This window comes from Hylobates moloch, unplaced genomic scaffold (assembly GCF_009828535.3).
Source record: "Hylobates moloch isolate HMO894 unplaced genomic scaffold, HMol_V3 SCAFFOLD_1, whole genome shotgun sequence".
In the NCBI taxonomy this organism is placed as follows: domain Eukaryota; kingdom Metazoa; phylum Chordata; class Mammalia; order Primates; family Hylobatidae; genus Hylobates; species Hylobates moloch.
Genome location: NW_026652276.1, coordinates 114,269,644 through 114,293,687, shown reverse-complemented (window position 1 = coordinate 114,293,687; position 24,044 = coordinate 114,269,644).

Below are 24,044 nucleotides of genomic sequence, written 5' to 3'. Positions count from 1 at the left end.
TCATTTTTAACTCCATTTGTATACTTTGTTCAAACATTAAGTATAAATGATATTCTCAGAATGCAAGTTGCACAGTTGATTCAGAATAGTGTGATTTCAGTGAATGGAGCAGTTCACCACTCGTAACACCATTTATAAAATCTCTTAGGTCACATGTATAAAAGACGTTTCCAAGAGTTCATGTATGAGGCCGGGCGCGGTGGCTCACGCTTGTAATCCCAGCACTTTGGGAGGCCGAGGCGGGCGGATCACGAGGTCAGGAGATCGAGACCACGGTGAAACACCGTCTCTACTAAAAATACAAAAAAAAAAATTAGCCGGGCGCGGCGGCGGGCGCCTGTAGTCCCAGCTACTCGGAGAGGCTGAGGCAGGAGAATGGCGTGAACCCGGGAGGCGGAGCTTGCAGTGAGCCGAGATTGCGCCACTGCACTCCAGCCTGGGTGACAGAGCGAGACTCCGTCTCAAAAAAAAAAGAAAAGTTATTACACAAACTGAAGAGTTCATGTATGTGACTCAAAAAAGTATTATTTCAGTTAATGGAAGTTCTTCATTCTTAACTTCACCAGTGTATACTCCTTTAAGACGTGTGTAAAAATGTTTCTACAACTGATAGTTGTGCTTGCTACTCCAATCAGTATTTCAGTTAATGGAAGCGCTCACCACTTTTACACCCATGTAATACACTTTCATAGAGCACATATAAAGAAGATCTTTATAAGAGTGCTAGCTTCACGTGTGCTCCAGTATTATTTCAATGAAAGTGTTCACTGCTCAACTCTATTTAATACACTGTGGTGAGACACATGTACAAAATATGTTTGTAAAGGAGCTATTTGTGTGGTGTTTGAGAAGTGTTATTACCACTCTTAACTTCATTTTTTATACCTTGCCAAAACACGTGTATACAAGATGTTTCTATAATTGTTAATTGGATGCAATGAATCAGAACAATTTTGAATGAATGAAAGTGTTCACCACTCTTAACTCCATCTGAAATGCCCCACAAAGACACATGTATGAAAGATGTTTCTAAGATTGCTAATTTATGCATGATAGATGAAAGTGTCATTTCAGTGAATGGTTTAGTTTGCTGCTCATCTCGTTCTAATACATCCTGGCAGACACATGTATAAAGGCATTTCTGAGAGTACTCATTGTGTGCATGATTCAGAACAGTATCAATCCAATGAATGAACATATTCAACTCTGTTGACTCCATCTAACACACTCTATTAAAGATTCGTGTGTAAAAGCTATTTGTAAGAGTACTACTTGTGTAAATGATTAAGAACAATGTTAATTCAATGGATAGATGTTTTCATCACTCAACTGTATTTAACACACTCTGTGAAGACATGAGATGTTTCTAAGAATTCTATTTTATATATTATTCAGGACAATGTTATTTTGTGTGAATGGAAGGTCTCTCCACTTTTATGTCATCTAATATACTCTGCTAGGCACATGTGTAAAATACGTTTCTAAGACTGCTAGTTGCATGGCTGATTCAGGACACTGTTATTTTAGGGAATGAAATGCTCATCAATTCTGTTTAAATGTGCTCTGTTAAGGCATATCCACAAGCTATATTTCTAAGAATGTGTGTTGCACAAGTGATTCAGCACACTTTGATTTCAATGTATTCACCACTCAAATCTTAAAATTTATTATATATGTTAAATCACATACATGAAAAGTACTCTCTTGAGTTATAGTTGCACATGTGATTCTGAAAGTGTTATTTCAATGAATGTGTTAATCACTCTTAACTCCATGTAAAATACTTAGTAACATTCATATGTAAAGGACTTTACTAGGAGTGTTGCATGTATGATTGAGAACAGTGTTGCTTCAGTGAATGGGAATATTTACCATTTTTATATCATAATACACTCATGACAAATGTATAAAATCTATCTCTAAGAGTGTTAGTCATACACAATTCTGAATATTTTTATTTTATGGAAGTGTTCACTTTTATGTCTATCTAATACTCTTAAGATAAGTGTACAAAAGATGTTTCCAAGTTTCTAGCTGTGTAGTGATTCAGAACAACATGGTCACTGAAAAGAAGCGCTCAACACTCAAAACTCATCTATTACATTCCATTATGACACATGTGTAAACTTTCTTCTAGGAGTGCTGGTTGTGCACGTGATTAAGAACTGTGTAATTTCAGCTTAAAGATGTGTTTGAGGCACTTAATACTACTGTGGTATGACACATGTACAAAATAAGTCTCTAACACAAGTCCTTGCCTGCATGACTCAAAACAATTTTTTCATTGATTAGAAGCGTTCATCATTCTTTTTTTTTTTTTTTTTTTTTTGAGACGGAGTCTCGCTCTGTCACCCAGGCTGGAGTGCAGTGGCGCGATCTCGGCTCACTGCAAGCTCCGCCTCCCGGGTTCACGCCATTCTCCTGCCTCAGTCTCTCCGAGTAGCTGGGACTACAGGCGCCCGCCACCATGCCCGGCTAATTTTTTGTATTTTTTTTAGTAGAGACGGGGTCTCACCGTTGTCTCGATCTCCTGACCTCGTGATCCGCCCGCCTCGGCCTCCCAAAGTGCTGGGATTACAAGCGTGAGCCACCGCGCCCGGCCAAAATACTGTTTTATTAACAGGAATAAAAGGGGACAAATCCAGAAAATAATCTTATTTTATAAAAAAATTTTTTTTTTAATCATATGAAGTCACTGTTGAAAAATATGGTGAGGTGCATACTGAAATATATTCTCTTTTCAAAGGAAGGATAATGGTATACATGCAGTGTACTTTTACAAAGAGGATTTACTGTATTAGCAACACCTTCCTTTTAGCACAAGCGTCAGCAATTCAGCACTGTTGGCCAAATCCAGCCCACTTCCTGTTTTTATAAGTACAGTTTCTTGGAACACAGCCACGCTTATTCACTTTGTAGTCCATAAAGCCAATTAGCCAGGTGTGATGGTGCACACTTGTGGTCCCAGCTAGTAGACAGGCTGAGGTGGGAGGATCCCTGGAGCCCAGAAAGTCGAGGCTGCAGTGAGCCATGATCATGCCACTGGACTCCAGCCTGGCCAACAGAGTGAGACCCTGCCTCAAAAAGATAAATATAGTCCATAGAGCCTAAAATATTTACTAACTGGCTCTTTGAGGAAAAAGCTGGCCAACTCCTGCTTTAGCAGATCAAAAATCCTTTGATGTATTTTAACAAGTTTTACCCAATACACTAAAATGTTTCTATGGAATATAGAGCCGCATATGTAATCCCTTGGGAATATTCAGATTCAGGGTCCAATATTTCAGGACTCAGGCACTGAGAACAAAAAGCCAAAATTTAATAACCAGCAATCTTGTTGTTAACAACATTCAGTGTCTATATGGCATGTAGCCTCCATTTGCAACACAGTGGATATTACAATAATTCTAACAAAATTGTCTTCAGATGTGTCATCAAACTAAATGCTTTAAATACATGTTAATTGTGAAATAATCAGTACACTCTAGGTCTAATCTCATTTTTTAAAAGATGGTTGCATACTCCATTATTTTCTGGGTATGAAAACTGAGCTATTTGCCATTGATAAGGATTTAGACTAGCTCCAAATTTTTGATGTATTAATGCTATAATAAATGCCCTTATACATAAGTATATATGTAACATATCTATACAGATATCCTTAACATACATATATATCCTTAATATGTTATATATATATATGTGTGTGTGTTTATGTGTGTATTAGCCTTGAGCGTTATGTAGCATAGGTAGTAAGTGTCCTTAACATGTTTGTGTGTGTACACAAGTCATGCTCCTGTAGGGTCTAGCCCTAGAAGTGAAGTTGTTAGGTTAAAGGAATGACATATCTGAAATTTTGATACATGCTACTAAATTAACGTTCAAAATGTATGTACCAACAGTCTATGAAAATGTCTTTTTCAATGAGATCATATCCTTTGAAGCAACATGGATGGAGCTGGAGGCCATTATTTTAAGGAAACTAACACAGAACAGAAATTCGAATACTGCATATTCTCACTCATTAGTGGTGGCTAAACAATGAAAACACATGGACATAAAGTGTACAACAATAAACACTGGGGCCTACTTGAGGGCAGAGGGAGGGAGGAGGGAGAGGTCCAAAAAACTACCTATCGGGTATTATGCCTATTATCTGGTTGATGAAGTCATCTGTACCCCAAATCTCCATGATACAGTTTACCTATCTAACAAAACTGCACATACAACCCTGAAGTCAGATGAGGTATGAAATGACATGGCAAAAAAATTAAATGTTCACAAGGAAAGAAAAGAAAATGCCTTTTCCCTCACATTTGCCAATACTGGTTATTATTTTTCAAACAAATTATCAATGATTGGAAAAAGTGGTAACATTGTTCGCTGATTTGCGTTTTTCTGATTACCAGGCAAGACTGAATATCCCAGTAAAAGTATGAAATTTATTCAACATGAATATTAGCCCAAATTAAGATTAGTTTTATAGCACATAAGTATCTCCTGTTAAATGTTGCCATAGGCTTACCTTTGATACTTCTCATTCTCTGTCCTAGGAAATTGCTGATTTTCGGGTTTTTCACTCTTTCTTTGTGGAATGAGTCCATCATCACCATTGCCAGCAGCATTAGTCAAGTTTTCTGATAATCCCATGTTGTTACTTCCATGCTTCTTCATTTCTCCTTCAACCTTAAGTGGAGGTTTGATACTAAGGGTGGTTATTACTTTCTAAATTCTGGGCTGAATATATAAGAAAATAATTTCTTTAGGCATATTCAGAGGTGAGAAAGTAAAGTCAAGGCATCATCTTTTATGTTTTAACATCACTGAATGCTTGTATTTTAAAATAACAAGAATAACAAGGCCGGGCGCGGTGGCTCACGCTTGTAATCCCAGCACTTTGGGAGGCCGAGGCGGGCGGATCACGAGGTCAGGAGATTGAGACCATGGTGAAACCCCGTCTCTACTAAAAATACAAAAAATTAGCCGGGCGCGGTGGCGGGCGCCTGTAGTCCCAGCTACTCGGAGAGGCTGAGGCAGGAGAATGGCGGGAACCCGGGAGGCGGAGCTTGCAGTGAGCCAAGATTGCGCCACTGCACTCCAGCCTGGGTGACAGAGCAAGACTCCGTCTCAAAAAAAAAAAAAAAAGAATAACGACAGACGATACCTCAGAACACAAAAGTGATTCTATGTCTCCCTCTTCTGATCCCAATGTGGATGTCGCATCTATAAAATGTGATTCACAGATATATTCATGAGAACACTTATCACTGTGCATTTCATAATAAATACATATACAAGTCTGTCTCCATTAATGAAAATTTCAATAAAATAAAAGTGATAACAAAAAGACTTCGGCCGGGCGCGGTGGCTCACGCTTGTAATCCCAGCACTTTGGGAGGCCGAGGCGGGCGGATCACGAGGTCAGGAGATCGAGATCACGGTGAAACCCCATCTCTACTAAAAATACAAAAAATTAGCCGGGCGTGGTGGCGGGCGCCTGTAGTTCCAGCTACTCGGAGAGGCTGAGGCAGGAGAATGGCGTGAACCCGGGAGGCGGAGGAGCTTGCAGTGAGCCGAGATCGCGCCACTGCACTCCAGCCTGGGGGACAGAGCAAGACTCCGTCTCAAAAAAAAAAAAACAAAAACAAACAAACAAACAAACAAAAAAACAAAAAGACTTTCAGAGGGTTGAAGTATAATAGTTTCAGAAAGAAGAAGGTGTTAGAATGAACAAAGACAGGAAAATTATTTAAAAGAAATAAATATGATATTTGGGTCTACCTACTTTAATGGTTTTTAATAACAGCGTTTAAGCACAGGAAAATTCTCAGAGATATTCACTAAGTTACCACTTCTACCACCTTTGTGAACAAAACGTAAAGTTGACGTCACTGGCTTGCTCTTGTGGAACACTTTCAATAACATCAATATCATTTTGTCTTTTTGCACTTGCTGATTTAGTTGTTTCCTCCTATGAAAAACAAACCAAAAAGCTTCAGAAAACATTGTATTTATTCACGCACCCACTCAATCAGTCAACCAGTAAGACAACAAACATTCACTGTGTCTGCTGAATCATAGGCAATATCCTGGGAGAAGCTGAAAACACATATAGAAGACAGACTCTTCCTTAATATTTGAGTAGGGGTAGAGATATACGAAAACAAACAAAAACAAAACAGTATAATTCACTAGTTCTACAACTGAAGTTAATAATGGACAGTAAGGGCTCAAAGAAAACAATGGTCGGTTCTACCTGGGAAGTTCCAGAAATGCTGCAAAGATAGGGCCTATTTTGAAAGAAGGACAAAGTGCAGAGAGTGAAAATGTGAAGGGTTTCTAGACAGGGCAGTATGAGCAAAGGGATGAAGCAAGAAATGAGAAATGACATGGCAAATGAGGGGTGCTAAAGTAATGCAGGAAAACTGGAACCTAGTCAGAGGCAGTGAGATGGAGAGATAAAATGGGAGAATCAGGCCAAACCACAAAAGATATGTGCCATGCTAGAATGTGAACTTTCCCCATCATGTAATGGGGATCCACTCATAAACAGATGAGTTACAGCATCATAAAATATCTTAGAAAGGCCACCCTGGCAGCATTGTAACGATAGCTGAACATGGCATGGGATGGGGGAGGGACAAAACTAGACAAGAGTATTTCAAAATGATGGGTCAGAGTGAATTATAGCAATGAGATATGAAAAATGGTAAGCAGGTAGAAAATGTACAACTTGTGAGTGACTGGATTGGTGATTTGAGGGAGTGCTGGAATGCAAGATTTTTCCTGTTTCAATGTTTCAGTTCTATTTACTAGATGTTCCTAGGATGGGAAAACCAGATGACAGAGCAGATTACAAAAAGTCAGGAGAAGGTCAAGGACAATGTCTTCAGTGTGGGACATGTCAAATTTGAGGCACCCAGGGTGTAGGAGTGGGTGACCTTACTTGGGAAAAGCATATGGTGTTAAGAAAAGAAATATTTGAAAATATACTGAACTGGTAGAATTAACTCATGAAAACCTATACACAACTCTGAAATTTTGAAAATGGAAAGAAGAGGAGGGAAATAACATGAGATTCAATTTCTCAATTACATATTTCAACATTTGTTTCAAGGATATAAAATATACTTGTTTTAATATATGCTAATATTTTTGGAATATTATGGTCATATGCATTTTATATTGAATGAAAAGATTTCATTCTAAGACCTCAATTCAAAATTCTGCAAGAACACTCCTTTTTAAAAATTAATTTTTAAAGTTTTACATTGTAAGAGAGAAAAGCTTTTGTGATTATAGAATTATGAGGCATTTTTAGGTACTACTATGATGTAAGAAAGAAACGTGAATCCTATTTTAAAAATCAAATGGTTTCTCATTCCCCTGTAAACATACTAATAGTTCTAATTTCCCATTGACACCATATAGAATAGTAGTTAAAAGTTGGAGAAAGGATCTAGTATAAAAAAACGAAGCTATGATTATCCTGGTTGATGGTTTAAAAGTTTTTACATACATCAATCATTGTCAAGCAGGACCCAAAGGAAAATCATCAAGTATGCTAAGGCACATGGGGAAATACAGATATATAACAGAGACTTTTGTTCATAATATATCCCTAATAATACTCTACAATTAGTTTGCTGTAAATATTTCTCTAAGAGCTTAATTTTATACCATAAAACAATACATTCAAGCATTTAAACATGGTCGTCTACAACTACCTGAAAGATGGACCATTATTACTATAGAGAGGGAGAGAGAAATGGAAAAAGAAATGTTCCATAAACTTTCCACTTGGAGAAATAATTAGTAATCATAATTCTAAAGAGTAATCTATGGCTTGAAAAGATATATTTAGTAGAACATGGGTTGGAGTTAAAAAAGTTTAAAAATTTTAAATCTAAAATCCTAACCTAAGCTTATAGTTGGACGATACTGTAAAGTATACTGTCACCCTCTTTCCTATTTGATGGCATATTTCTTTCTTATTTATGACATATTTTCCCAATATAACTCATCTGAATTTATACATCCTAAACATTGAAAGGGACTATACATTTAAGCCATACTTTACAAATGCCATAGATTTAATTATTAGGTATGTATCTCATGTTAATTTTAACATTCCATTATATAGAAATCCTTTTGTCTGTTCAAGTATTCACATTACAAAATATTAAAATGCTTCTTACAGGCAAGACTTTATTCTAGCCACTCCAGGATATAAACAAGTGTGTTTCCTAACCTCCAGTAGCTTATACTAATGCAGGTGCTTTAAAGTGATTATTTAAGGCCGGGCGCGGTGGCTCACGCTTGTAATCCCAGCACTTTGGGAGGCCGAGGCGGGCGGATCACGAGGTCAGGAGATCGAGACCACGGTGAAACCCCGTCTCTACTAAAAATACAAAAAATTAGCCGGGCGTGGTGGCGGGCGCCTGTAGTCCCAGCTACTCGGAGAGGCTGAGGCAGGAGAATGGCATGAACCAGGGAGGTGGAGCTTGCAGTGAGCCGAGACTGCGCCACTGCACTCCAGCCTGGGCGACAGAGCGAGACTCCGTCTCAAAAAAAAAAAAAAAGTGATTATTTAAATAACTAAATACAGAGACTTCTTACATTTGGAGTTTTAAAATGTGATACAAAGATTTTGAGTGTAAATCTGTAACAAGTATGATGCAAAAAAATTCTGAAATTAAAGCCTTACCCTATGGTTATTAAGAGTCTCTGCTTCTAGAACTGGTTGTTATTTTGGGCAAAGCATGTCCTAGTCCACTGGCCCAAATTCTTCAATTTGAGGAGTTTTAAGCATGTTCTTAATGAAATGACTTAGAAAACACAATGGAATCCCTTTATAATGTACGTTTGGAGAAAGAAAATTTACATTTCTAAATTTCCACAATGTTTTTTTTATATGAGAGAAGCAGTGTTGCTATGTTCGCCAGTCTGGTCTTGAATTCCTTGGCTCAAAAAATCCTCCCACCTAAAACTCCCAGGTAGCTGGGATTGCAGGCACGTACCACAATACTTAACTAAATTTTCACAAATTCTAATATTAGTCTAATTACAGAACCAAGGATAGAAATAGGGAAAGAGGCCGGGCGCGGTGGCTCACGCTTATAATCCCAGCACTTTGGGAGGCCGAGGCAGGTGGATCACGAGGTCAGGAGATTGAGACCACGGTGAAACCCCGTCTCTACTAAAAATACAAAAAATTAGCCGGGCGTGGTGGCGGGCGCCTGTAGTCCCAGCTACTCGGAGAGGCTGAGGCAGGAGAATGGCGTGAACTCGGGAGGCGGAGCTTGCAGTGAGCCGAGATTGCGCCACTGCACTCCAGCCTGGGCGACCAAGCGAGACTCTGTCTCAAAAAAAAAAAAAAAAAAAAAAAAAAAAGAAATAGGGAAAGAGTGCTATCCTAAGAAGTACATGATACCAAAGTATTAACTTTGCAAAAAAAAAAAAAAAGAAACTATATGCTATCTGCTGTACAGTTTTGGAATGAAAATGCACCAGGGAGAGTCCATGATTACTATGATAAGAATTTATTTAGGCATAAGTATTATAAAAGTCATGTTAGTATGAATTTAAAAGTCACAGAAAGCATACTTATCCAAATAAACCCTGACCACATTTCAAATTTCCTGTATTGTGAGAAAGCTTAGACAAATATAATTTTTCTGTCACAATGTAATCATTTTCCAGCACATTCTTTTTCTTACCCAGACACCCTCTTAGTATTTAGCAATCTGTTATTTACCGAAGTACAATTTTTACAAATTCAATTATTCATATTTCTTTAAAATGCTTTTCTGTGACCAACTTTCCATTACAAACATAAAACAATGACAGGTTTACCACTGCTAAATTTTAAGAGTAAATTATATAGAAAACTAGATTCATAATGAGAAAAATAATTTCACATGTGAGCACTTCACCTTGATATCACAATCACAGTCGTCCTTAGCTGATGTAGGCTGTAAATCATCGATTGCCTGTTTGCCGGAAAGCCTTTAGAGCAAAAATATACAACAAAAATGAGTGTGCTCATTTCTTTAAAAAAGTAATTTGCAGGTCCATACCTGAATGTCACCTCCAAAAAAACAGAAATAGAAACAAATCTGGTGAGAGGCCAGCTATCTGTATATTAATGTTGCTTAAGAAAATTAAAATTTGGCCTCTGTTGTAGATTTTAGTTACTTATTTCTATTTCCACCTCTCCCAACCTATGAAATAGTCAATAAAGACCCAGGCGTAGTTCCGAAACAAATCATGGCAGCCAATACACTGGCATAGTCCTGAGAATAATTTGTCTTCACAAATTGTATGTCCTACAGGCTGAGCTGAAAATCCAATTAATTGCTGACATAATTTTTAATACCTAAACTGGAACAAACCTGATAATCTAAAACAAGGTAGAAAAATACTGTGTATTCTCTTCTTCATTTATTTCTGGTTCAAAGACTAATCTGTGTCACTCAAAAATGGCAGCCTGGGTTCTTCAGCATGGAAATCACTTAAGAAGGCCTCAGTGCAGGCCAGGTGCGGTGGCTCACACCTGTAATCTCAGCACTTTGGGAGGCCAAGACGGGTGGACTATGAGGTCAGGAGATCGAGATAACCCCCGTCTCTACTAAAAATACAAAAAAATTTGCCGGGCGTACTCGGGAGGCTGAGGCAGGAGAATGGCATGAACCCGAGAGGCAGAGCTTGCAATGAGCGGACCTTGCAGTGAGCCGAGATCGCGCCACTGCACCCTAGCCTGGGCGACAGAGTGAAACAACGTCTGAAAAAAAAAACAAAAAACAAAAAACAAAAAACAAAAAAACGGCCTCAGTGCTTACCTTTACCCTAAAACACTACAAGGAGTCCCTTGAAACAATTTAAATACTTGAAAGCTAAATATATGAAAGTCAGAGGACAAATGTCTATGTTGTTTTTTTTTTTTTTTTTTTTTTTTTGAGACGGAGTCTCGCTCTGTCGCCCAGGCTGGAGTGCAGTGGCACAATCTCGGCTCACTGCAAGCTCCGCCTCCCGGGTTCACGCCATTCTCCTGCCTCAGCCTCTCCGAGTAGCTGGGACTACAGGCGCCCGCCAACATGCCCGGCTAATTTTTTGTATTTTTAGTAGAGACGGGGTTTCACCATGGTCTCGATCTCCTGACCTCGTGATCCGCCCGCCTCGGCCTCCCAAAGTGCTGGGATTACAAGCGTGAGCCACCGCGCCTGGCCGTCTATGTTGTTATTAAAAATATTCTTTTCAGAAATATTGAAACATTAAAAATTATAAAATCCTAGTATTTTCCTTATATAGGTCCTGTCCTATTCAGGTTCACATAAACTAGCAAGCCCTTAACAACCTTTATAGGCACTCAGATACCTAAAGAGAGAGACTGCTGAAAAAACACAGTCCTGGTAGTTGTACAGCTCTATGTCCCTTACTACTATTAAGTACTATCTAAATATCTTCCTTCCTTTTAGATTCCTCTTCTGCAAGATTCTATGGCAGTCTCCAACCTTTAAATCTTCAGCCAATGGAAGCACAAATTCTTAAAAGCATGGGCTCAAATAACCGAGAGTAGGAGCTATTTCCTTGCTCCTGGAAAACAAGCTAAATGGAGTCTGTCATCTGTCCCCAGCAGGTAACAGACTCAACTACCCAACTGAAGCTCCATGACTGATTTGACAGCCAATCCTACCCCTGCCTTAGTCTGCATGGACATGGGAAAAAGTCAGTAGACTGGAAAAAGAAATAGAAGTGAGGGGACACTTGCCCTGGGCCATAGATCTGTCAAGTTCAGCAAACTCTAGTCCCCTAGTACTTGAGGGGCTCTGAGCCACTCCTCTGTAAGTTGCAATGAAAGCAGATGATACGACAGTCCTATCTGCTGTGCAGACTCTTCCCAGTGACTCAAATTCTTTTACCATCATTCAGTAGAAACTCTGAAGTTTGTTAGCTGCTCCAATTAAACAACCAAAAAAGCAGCCACTCGTTTGCTACTCCCTTCAACCTCTTATTTTAATATGCCTTTCTAGATAACTCCCAACATCCTGTGCCCTTTCTTTCTAAAATCTATCAAACTTGTCATAAACCCCAATATTCTGACCTCTTTTCTAAAATCCTTATTCCTACCTAACTCAGTGTTCTGTTCAAACTAGGCCTTCCCCTACTCCTTTCATTCCTATCCTCTTCCATTGGGTTCATCAGTTGATTCCATTCTTTTCCTCTTTCACTGTGTTCACTACTCCCACCTTCCTTTTCTATTATTAAAATGCACACTGACAGGATGATGAAGAAGGGAGAGGACTGGGCTTTCAAAGGAGTTCAAATCTCATTTCCGCCACTTCCTGTATCCAAATAAGTCACTTTAACCTCCTTAAGTTTCAGGTTCTCCATCTGAATAACCACTTGACCAGAATGTTAAACATAGGTTTAAGTACTAGAGGTTATTTTGATTAGCCACTAAGATTCCTTAAAATCCTGAAATTCTATGTGCTTTTGATTCTGTCTACAGAAAAAAAAAAAAAGGAACACTTAGCTGGCAGAAATGGAAAAAATAATAGAACAAAAGACACCCCAAGAAAAGTGAAGAAGAAAGTTAAAAACTCAAGAGAAGATTATAAAAACTCATGGAAGAAGAAAAAAGTCTCTAGGGAAAAAAGCTTCATGGAACTAAGCAGAGTAAACTAATGGGAAAACTAAACCGGGAAGTCTAAGTACAGAAATCACCTAGACATAGCCTCTAAATAGATGATAAATATAATTAACATGACACAGATATGTAAATATGGATATGTAACATAACATGGATATGTAGATATCTTTCGCTTAAACTAAAATAATTCTTACAATAAGTCTCTAAAACTTGCCTGGTCTTGCTTATGTAAAACCTATGGTTCTGTGGCCATAGCTAAATGAGATCTGCCCTAAAATCTTTGATGGTAAAAACAAGTTGCTGGTTAGCACTGAAATTGCCAAAAATATATAGGACAAACCCTTGGACTAATCAGACTTCTAAAGAAAAGTGTAAATCAGAGTTAATATATAACTAAATGTGACTTTCTGAATTAATCTGATTTGGACCTGTACCTTGATCCCAGAGATGTACAGGTCTCTATCAGGTCTCTACTCTTGTTCTATGAGTCAGCTATTTGTTAATTATAGGATCGGGGGCCAATTAACCTCTCTGAACCACAGTTGCCTGATTAGTAAAAAGTAGGTTGTAATTGCACAGACGCTTTGCAAAGCTGTTGTGATGACTATATGGAATGAGTTAGGCACATAATATGATGTGTCATTTTGGGTGCACAACAGGGTGCAGCAATCAACAGATGTTCTTTTCCTTCTATTCCCTTAGTTAACAGATAAATATTTAAAATCTGTAAATCCTACCTGATTACAGAGTCTTCAGAACTCCCATCCACTGTTAAAGAAAAAAGTAAAATACCTTTTAAATCAACAATAGAAACACATAGAATACTTAAAGCATAAAAGTGCCTGGTAGGTTGAGGCTGAAGGATCGCTTGAGGAGCCCTGAAATTTGAGAATGGGCTGGACAACAGAGCAAAACTCTACCTTTATTTTTAAAAAACCACGCACACTTTTTTTTTTTTTTTTGAGACGGAGTCTTGCTCTGTTGCCCAGGCTGGAGTGCAGTGGCGCGATCTCGGCTCACTGCAAGCTCCGCCTCCCGGGTTCACGCCATTCTCCTGCCTCAGCCTCTCCGAGTAGCTGGGACTACAGGCGCCCACCACCACGCCCGGCTAATTTTTTGTATTTTTAGTAGAGACGGGGTTTCACCGTGGTCTCGATCTCCTGACCTCGTGATCCGCCCGCCTCGGCCTCCCAAAGTGCTGGGATTACAGGCTTGCATGCTGTAGACTTTGTTTTTTAAAAAGGCATAAGACTGATGCTTTGTTACAAAGTATTCCTTTGGGACCGTATCTGGAGATTATACTAGAATATTAATTACACCATTGGTAGGAAATTAATGCATTAATAACTCTTACTCCCCCTCCTTTGCATCTGTGAAATGCAAGGAAGAATGAGAATTATCAAAATGTGGTCCTTAAAAGGAACTGCTGTGTACAATTATAATCCTAAATGAACCCTATCAGTCTCACTGGTATCAATAACAAAATCTGTATCATAAGCTAACAGTGTCAAACGTAGCATGATTTCTGGACTAATGGACTAGGAGCAGTTAGAACAGCATGCACAGTAACACCCCCTTACCCATTTTATGTGTGGAGAAAAAAATGACCACAATGAATTTTTTCTCTGCTCTCAAAGTACAACAACAACAAACACATTGTGACCAAATGAGGGGAAGACTTTTCCGCACCAATAAGCAATCAATCAATTCTGCAGCAGACACCAGCTGGGGGTCCTGTAAATCAATTCCTCACAAGTTGAGGGTGCAGTCCCCAAGGCTTCCCCCTCCCCTCACAATTCTGGGCCTCCAGAATGCCTAACTTCAAGCTATGGTTCCCATGACCTCTCCTTGGGTTTCATTAATTTGCTAGAGCAGCTCACAGAACTTAGAGAAGCAAAAAAATTTGTATTTCCTAGCTATTACAAAGAACGTTACCAAAAATACAGATAAAGAGTTGCACAGGGCCAGGTTTGGGGAAGGGGTGTAGAGTTTCATAACCTTAGAGGGTGCACCACCCTCCAGAAGCCTCCATTTATTCAGGTATCTGGAAGCTCCCTGTACCCAATCCTCTTGGGTTTGTATGGAAGCTTCGTTACACAGGAATGGCTGATTAAATCACTGGTCATCCGTGATCAGCTTAATCTTCAGCTCCTCTCCCCTCCCAGGAGGCTGGAAGTTCCAATCCTCTAATCATGCCTTAATCTTTCTGGTGACCAGCCCCTATCTTGAAGCTGCTTAGCCATCAGTCAATCATTAGCATACAAAAAGACATCACGTTAGAGATTCTAAGGATTTTAGGAGTTGTATGCCATGAAAAGGAATTGTTAAAGCGAACTAAATATGACCTAAGAAGGACTCCTTACTTCTGTATTTGAGTCCTGTGGATGAACTGGAACCTAGCTTAATACGTAGACAAGATTAAAAACCTAATTTAGGAGTATGCGCCTGTAACAATAACTGAGTCTTGGCCAATATGAGAAGCCATACCTTAACCATTCATACACCGCTGAGTGTTCAAACTGTGTTCAAACAAGGCAAACACCAACCTGTAACCAATCCAGCTGTTCTGTACCTCACTTCCGATTTCTGGACATCATTTCCTCTTTTTTTTTGGCCTATAAATCTTCTTCTACCATGTGACTGTGCTGGAGTCTCTGTGAATCTGCCGTGATTCTGGGGGCTGCCCGATTCACAAATTGTTCATTGTTTAATTAAATTCCTTTAAATTTAATTCAGCTGAAGTTTTTCTTTTAACAGAGTTGAAGGCCAAATATGTATTTCACAGTATCACATCTGTGGTTTTGCTTTCTGTGGTTTCAGCTACCCACAGTCACTCATGATCCATAAATATTAAATGAAAATTTGGAAATAATAAGTTTTAAGTTGCATGCCATTCTGAGTAGTGTAAAATCTTCAGCCATCTCAATCCATCCCAGCCAGGGCATGAAACATCATTTTGTCTAGCGTATCTACATTGTATATGCTATCTACCCGTTAGTCATTGGCAGGTCTTCTCCTGACATCCAACCATCAGTATCATCAAGGCTCAATAATCCAGGATCACCCAAAGCAGATAATCCTTCTCCTGAAGGTCAATAGTAGCCTAACACTACATCACAATGCCTATGCCATCTCATTACAGAGGCACTGTAGCACCACACATCATCAACAAAATAAGGGTGAGTACAGTGCAAGAAAATATTTTAAGGAACCATAGTCACAAAACTTATTATAGTATATTGTTATGATTATTCTATTTTATTATCTATTGTTAAGTTCATACTGTGCCTAATTTATAAATCAAGCTTTATTATAGACATATATGTATAGGAAAAAACATTGCATATATAGGGCTTGGTACTATCCACAGTTTCAGGCATTTGCTGGGGGTTTTGGAATGTATCCCTGTGGATAAGGGAAGACAACTGGACTTACTTTGTTGTGACACAACAAAGCTTCTCCAGTTCTTCAGTTAAAACTGTTCAGTTTAGAATAAAACACCCTATCACGAGGAAGCTAGGTCCATGAGCACTGTACTATGTTTTATGGCAAAACATAGGAAACAGACCAGGGACAAAGATTCTTGCAAAGACTTTTCAGTTGCCAGTGGAGAAGATCTCAAGGGAGATCACTGTACTCACTATTGCCAATACTCTTCTGGGGAAAATGCTGGTTAAGTTTAGTTAGTTCTGGCTATTTTCTCTTCCCTGTGTATGCCACAAACAAGGCTCAAATTTGCCTGCCATTTCACTCCTATGGAAAAGAACTACTGGAAAGGTCATTCTCTTAAGAGCTTATCCACTCACTCAGAAGCATACCACTTATTCAGAGAGAAGCTTAAGAAGAAACACTGCAGAGGTGGTGGCAAGTTGCCAGGAAGTACTATCTGATGTGAAAAATATATATGAACAGAACTATCAACTCACTCAAGCTACTAGAATGTGCCAACAGTTGTCACTCTCTCCAGTGGAAGAAAAAAATTCTTTCGCACTTCATGTAAAGCAAACACTGTGACTCTCTGGGCATTTCTCATGACAGAGAATCTAGTTGTAGGTGAGCCATGTCGTAATAATATAGACTCTTTTCAAACTCATACCTCAAAGGAAGATAATCAGTGAGGAACATATTTATCCACCTGTAGTATTCACTGCCTAGTCTTATTTTCAATTGCAAGGCATGAAGGTTTTATAAAGTACGAACTCTTAAGATTGTCCCTTTTCATTCATAGAAAGTCTATCTGGACCCACCTCGTAGAGCAGGATGGTCTGTAGTGCTGCATGATGTCATTTTTGTCAACCCTATTGTGTGGCAAGTGTCTATAGAAATCATGCTTTCTCAGTATGGAAAACACATATCATCATATTCTACGACGATGAACAAAACAAAAAGAAAACAAAAGGACAAAAAACATCTTCAATGACTACTGCAATTACCATGGAATTTTAATTTTTAATATTCAAATAGTTATCCACTGTATTATTCCAATACAGTGGAATTCCAGACTAGCCTGGAAAAACCAAACTATGGAGACAGCAAAAAGATCAGTGGTTGCCAGGGGTTAGTGGGGTGGGGGGAGACAAAAAGGCACAGTACAAAGGATTTTTAGGGCCAAAAAACGATTGTGTCTAGGATACTTACAAGGGTAGAAACATGTCATTATAGATTTCTCCAAGTCCAGAGAATGTACAACACCAAGAGCGAAACCTAATGTAAACTATGGACTTTGGGTAATGTGTCAATGTAGGCTCATCGATAACCCTAATGAACTTTGGTGGAGCACATTGATAGTGGGGGAGGCTGTTCATATGTGGGGGTCCATGGAGTATCTGGAAAATCTCTACCTTCCTCTCAATTTTGCTGTGAACATCAACTGCTCTAAAAAGTAAAGATTAATTTTAAAAAAGATATTCACTGAATTTGCTATTACTCTATATTATGAAAAGATATAGGCACCCTGAAAATTGCAAATCACTAAAGGTCAAAGAATTAATAACAGAATATGGATATTATCTCCCAAATTGAATTATATAGAGCATGTATAGCCAATAATTTTAACTGTATACTTAAGCAAAAAATAATTGATAAAAATTATTAAATATTTTATCTTATTTTATAATTATAAACGGATTTAACACTGAATCAAAACAGGTCCATTCATGTAATTACAAGACCGTTTTTACTGTAATTTAAAATCAGAAATTAGTATGCTTATTTAACAATTTTACTGAAAGATTAATCAGATAAGAAAGACAGATTATGATCATCCAATATTGCCATAGCAATTCATATACAAATACCTGTAAAATATCCACCAAATGTCAAAACCATAAGCATCATTACAACTTAGTATGAATGATGCAACTGAAAACGTACCGTGTTGTGTCATTATATTATTATTTGCTATTAAAATAATATGCTAAGAACCCCCCCAAATTACATCAGGGCCATAGCTGTTGTATAGTAAAGGTTTCATACAGCAGGCAGGAGGCTACCATCCTTAGAAAGGCCAGCTTACAAGGCTGGCCCTTGGCTGGTGTTTGGGATCTTGGATTTGGGAGGACCGCCACCATTCCCTAAGTGAGAAGAGTAGCTCACTGTGCCTAAATGGCTTGTACAAACAATGTGGTATAATCTGCGCAGCTGCTTTTCTACTGGGAGCCCGGTATTTTGGTACTGTGAGGGAGAGGATGCCTATGTGACTAGCCTCCACTAAAAAACAAAACAAAACAAATCACAACACGTGGATACTCGAGTCTCTAATGAGACTCTGGTATGGTAGACAACATTGCACATGTGTTGTCAAAATTTGAGGCTGGGGGAATTAGGCACACCCCAGGTGTGCTTTATTAAGGTAACTGGAATAATTGTTGAAAAAATTATACTATTAATATATCTAATATAGTCATATTAATATATCTAATATAGTCATGATAGTCATCTAATATAGCCGTTAGATAGTATGTTACTGTACTACTTTTTTTTTTTTTTTTTTTTTTTGAGACGGAGTCTCGCTCTGTCACCCAGGCTGGAGTGCAGTGGCGCAGTCTTGGCTCACTGCAAGCTCCGCCTCCTGGGTTCATGCCATTCTCCTGCCTCAGCCTCTCCGAGTAGCTGGGACTACAGGCCACCACGCCCAGCTAATTTTTTGTATTTTTAGTAGAGACGGGGTTTCACCGTGGTCTCGATCTTCTGACCTCGTGATCCGCCCTCCTTGGCCTCCCAAAGTGCTGGGATTACAAGCGTGAGCCACCGCGCCCGGCCTGTTACTGTACTACTAATCACAGAGTTCTTTTTTTTTTTTTGAGACGGAGTCTCGCTCTGTCGCCCAGGCTGGAGTGTGGAGTGCAGTGGCGTGATCTCAGCTCGCTGCAAGCTCCGCCTCTTGGGTTCACGCCATTCTCCTGCCTCAGCCTCCCAAGTAGCTGGGACTACAGGCGCCCACCACCACGCCTGGCTAATTTTTTGTATTTTTAGTAGAGATGGGGTTTCACTGTGTTAGCCAGGATGGTCTCGATCTCCTGACCTTGTGATCTGCCCGCCTCGGCCTCTCAAAGTGCTGGGATTACAGGCGTGAGCCACCGCGCCCGGCCAACAAAACTTTTAACTTATTTGGGGTGGGGAAGAAAGTTATCTTACATACAGATGGTTAAAAGTGTGCTAATCCAATTGACCACATGTTCTAGTTAAATCACAGATTACCAATTTCTTAAGAAATGTAATACCAGAAAAGCATTTCACATTTAAACTATGTCAGATAAAATTATTTCTATCTGACCATACAGAAGACACTTAAATCTTGGCAGACCATCATAGGTGACACTGTCATTGTGGTCCACATATAAAGAAGTTTATTTAGCATTGCAAATGAATAGAATACCAGATACACTTTAGGACAGACAGCCAATTCTTTTAAAAGGAAATAACACACATTTGTCAAACATATATACATTTCTCTTATGCTATTAAAAGTGTGTTCTAAGAGTATTTTCTTTAGAGATGAAATTCAAAACAAAGCAGTAAAAGCAGAGATATTACAGGAGGGTAAATGAAAAGGAAAAGGGAGGAATCAGGTGCTGAATTTCCTACTGATGTCACCAGAATTCCCCAAAATACTGACAACTACTATATTCAGCATATTTTACATTTTTCTCTGTGATACTGTATTAGTTTTCTGCAATAAAATATTTAAAGATGTCAGTTTCTCCACACTGCTGGTCTGTAAACTATCTCTGATCAAAACTTGAAATTCTGTTGAAACACGGCTGTATTATGATGATTCCATGTCAGAGAAAGGATATGTGCATCTGAGAGTGGCTTCCAGTCGTTGCTGCCAGATTTTTGTCTGGAAAGACATCCAGAAGAGCATATCAAGAACATGAGGGCTAAAAAAGTATTTCCACAAAAACCAGGTGAGAAAGACCACACTTTTCCTGATACATGACCTTTAGGTTTTAAAAATTCTGGAAAAATGTTGGCATGTGAACTCACCAGTCTAGTTACAAAAAAGTTATGTAGGATCTTGTTAGGTGGATTCTTCCATATTTGAACACCAGAAGTACCAATCATATAAATAATAGACCTTACAACTCTAAAATTGTTCATTTGATAAAGGTACCATCAAGAGATTTTAAAAGGTCAATTCAATTTACTTTTTAGTAATCTTGTTTGAATCAATACTCCCTCCTTGAAATTCTCACATTTTAAACAATTTTTTGTAACATTTCTCTCCTTTTTCTTTCTTTACCCACTGCTCAGTCTTCTTTACTAACTTCTTTTCCTCTGAGAAATATTCCTATTCCCAGGTGGTTTCTGCTCATTCTACATCTTTCCCATTGTGGACAAGCTCCTTCAGACCTATGATTTTGCATAATAATTACAATAAGATTATTCAAAGTCTGCATCTCCACTCTCAAGTTTTATCCAGGTATAAATGCCAATTATCCAATTACCTATTAAAAATATCCCATATGGATATTCCATTGAATTTGACATGCATAGAAAAAAATTAGTCATTCCTGCCGACCTGCTGCTCTTTTTTTTTTTTTTTTTATACTTTAGGTTTTAGGGTACATGTGCACAATGTGCAGGTTTGTTACATATGTATCCATGTGCCATGTTGATTTCCTGCACCCATTAACTCGTCATTTAGCATTAGGTATATCCCCTAATGCTGTCCCTCCCCCCTCCCCCAACCCCACAACAGTCCCCGGAGTGTGATGTTCCCCTTCCTGTGTCCATGAGTTCTCATTGTTCAATTCCCACCTATGAGTGAGAACATGCGGTGTTTGGTTTTTTGTCCTTGCGATAGTTTACTGAGAATGATGTTTTCCAGTTTCATCCATGTCCCTACAAAGGACATGAACTCATCATTTTTTATGGCTGCATAGTATTCCATGGTGTATATGTGCCACATTTTCTTAATCCAGTCCGACCTGCTGCTCTTTGCTCTTCTGTATTCACCAAAAAATTTCCTACTCCTTCCTCATGTGCAGGATAAATGCTAGCGTATAACCTGGAAACCTGTGAATCATCTGAGATTTCTCCCTATCTCACAAACTTTTCACGTTCAGTAATCACTAAATCATATTGATTATACCTCTCTTTTGCCTCTGCTTTATATTCCCACTGCCACTGGGAATATAAACATTTACAAAATATTTATATTTTATTTTTATATTTCCTAGTTGAACATGGGCTCTTAACTGATGGCTTTTATTTTAAAAACTCCCACCAACTATTAACGTTTTTTCTTTTTTCTTTTCTTTTTTTTTTTTGAGACAGAGTCTCGCTCTGTCACCAAGTCTGGAGTGCAGTGGCACAATCTTGGCTCACTGCAACTTCTGCCTTCCAGTTTAAGTGATTCTCTCACCTCAGCCTCCCAAGTAGCTGGGACTACAGGCATGTGCCACCATGCCCAGCTAATTTTTGTATTTTTAGTAGAGACAGGGTTTTGCTATGGTGCCCAGGCTGGTCTTGAATTTGTGGGCTCAAGTGATCTGCCCACCTCGGCCTCCCAAAGGGCTAGGATTACAGGCATGAGCCACCACACCTGGCCTGTTTTATCTTACAGAAAAAAAATTTAAGCAAAACAAATGAAAGAAGCCTAACACCAAGAAGAAGACCAACATTTTAAAATAACTGAGATTCCCAACTGTATTTCACCAAGAATGGGGGAAAACCTCATAACAGACTGATACTAGTCCAAGGATATGTGACAAGAAAACTATAGCTGACTACTGCAAAAGCATCTTTGTCTCCTAGTTTCTTTACAGGCTTACCTTCCATCAACCCTCTCTGAAGGGTCAGCAAAGCATAGGCCATAGGCCAAATCTAGTGTGCCTTAGCATTTTGTAAATAAAGTTTTATTGGAGCTCAGTCATGCCTGTTTTTTTACATATCATCCATGGTTGCTTTCACACTATGATGGCAGGGTTAAATAGATATGACAGAGATCACGTGGTCTAAAATATTTCCCACCTGTTCCTTTACAGAAAAAGCTTGTCAACTCCTGTTTTACACGACAATCAGAATGCCTTAATACTCAAATTTAATCTTATGACTCCCCTGCTCAAAATTCTCCAGTGTGCCCCTACAGCAAACATTGCCGACTCCCTAACCAACAGCCATTCCTTATTCTTCCTTGTAGAAGAAACGCAAGTCTGTTTGGATATTTATCATCCCAATCCCCTTTTCCCCAGCTTCAAAAAGAGAAATGATTCTTTTAAACTAATCACATAATTACATTTGCTTTCCCAGTGCCTGGTTTCGGGATGAGCACGTGGTATGACCCAGCCAATACAATGTTACAGAAGGTCTACTGCTTGCTTCTAAGTTTTCTCCCTATTTAAAAGAAACATGTAAAGGAAAACAGCCCTTGCGATGTTGTGTTATGAAAACAAGATATTTGGAGCTATTGTGGATTAGCCAATCATGAAAGGAAGCATGGATAAAACACTGCCAACAGCACAGCTGAAAGAGGGACAAGTGGGATTCTAGGATATAATTGAACAACCAAAACAACTCTCCTTCCTACTCTTTCAGCCACTGGTCTTCTAGTATTTGCAGTTTAAAGCATTCCTGCTGGTAAAATGCCTATGGTCCACAGGATAAGATCTACTCATTTCTATAGAATCAAAAAGTCTGTCATAAACTTGCCTCAGCAAAGTAGTCACCTTATTCCCAACCTCTCACATCTCACACTATTCGTACTAGCAAAAGTAAACTGCTCATAAACCCTGCAAAGTTCACTCAAGGGTCTTACTTTCTTCACTTGCCGTTTCTCCTGCTAAACATGCAATCTCGTTATCTGTTCCTTCTGCCAAACACATAATCTTGTTAGATGTTCCTCCTGCCAAACATCATTCTTCTCTTCTTTTAATTAGAAAAATACTCCCTCTGCATGCTTACCTTAAATCCTTCCTACTTTCTTAAAGCTTTCATTCCTCATCACATACTTAGAGTGTCTGGCACATATTTAATATAATAAATTTAAATCATAATTATAAGCTTCCAGTGGGTATCAATCACACAGTAAGCGCTGAATAAATTAGCAAAATAATAAAAATGATAATGATAATAGATGATAACAAGCTCCTGACTGTATTTTTAATTGTTTGGGTTCTAAGGCGTTAGAAAACTGCTTAGCATCTAAAAGATATGATAGTTATCTGTTAAGTGGGCAAGTGAGAAAGTGAATAAAAGATTTTCTTTGAAAATTCTGTTGAAACAACACAAAAATTAAACAGAGAGAGCTCTAGTCCATTATGAGCAACTTAATGATCAAAACTATGTCTATTCCACCTCTGTCTCCTGCAACTTACAAAACCTAACTTACAGAAACTCTTTGATAAATACGTATTAAATCAAAGGTGTCCTCATACAGTTTGGATTGTACAATGTATTAGATGTCTATATCCAGGTAGCATAGTAGCATTATTGTCATTGTAAAACATTTTTGTACTTTTATTATAATCTGCTGAGCCTAGAGTTGGGCAATTTGCCTATTTATTATGATAATCTTTTGGCTAATAGTAGCAGAGCATCTTGTTCTAACAAAATTACTGTTATGACAATTAACCGGCAGGTAGAAAACACATCTTTTTCCAACAAAATCTGTAGATCTCCTTCAACTTCAAATTAGAAGGAATGAAGCCAATAATAGTGAGACCTTGTTGGTATAAGGATATGTAACATGACTAGTGCTTCTCAACAAGAAATTGCTTTCCTGACTTCTGCACTCAGCAGGTGTCTTGAAAAAATAATTTCCTGTTGGTATTGGTGCACACTGGCTAAGCCTTGCAATTCTTATTGCCATTTGCTTAAGGTACTAGAAAGGTATTGTTTTTTTGTTGTTGTTGTTGTTGTTTTTTTTTTTTTTTTTTTTTTGAGACGG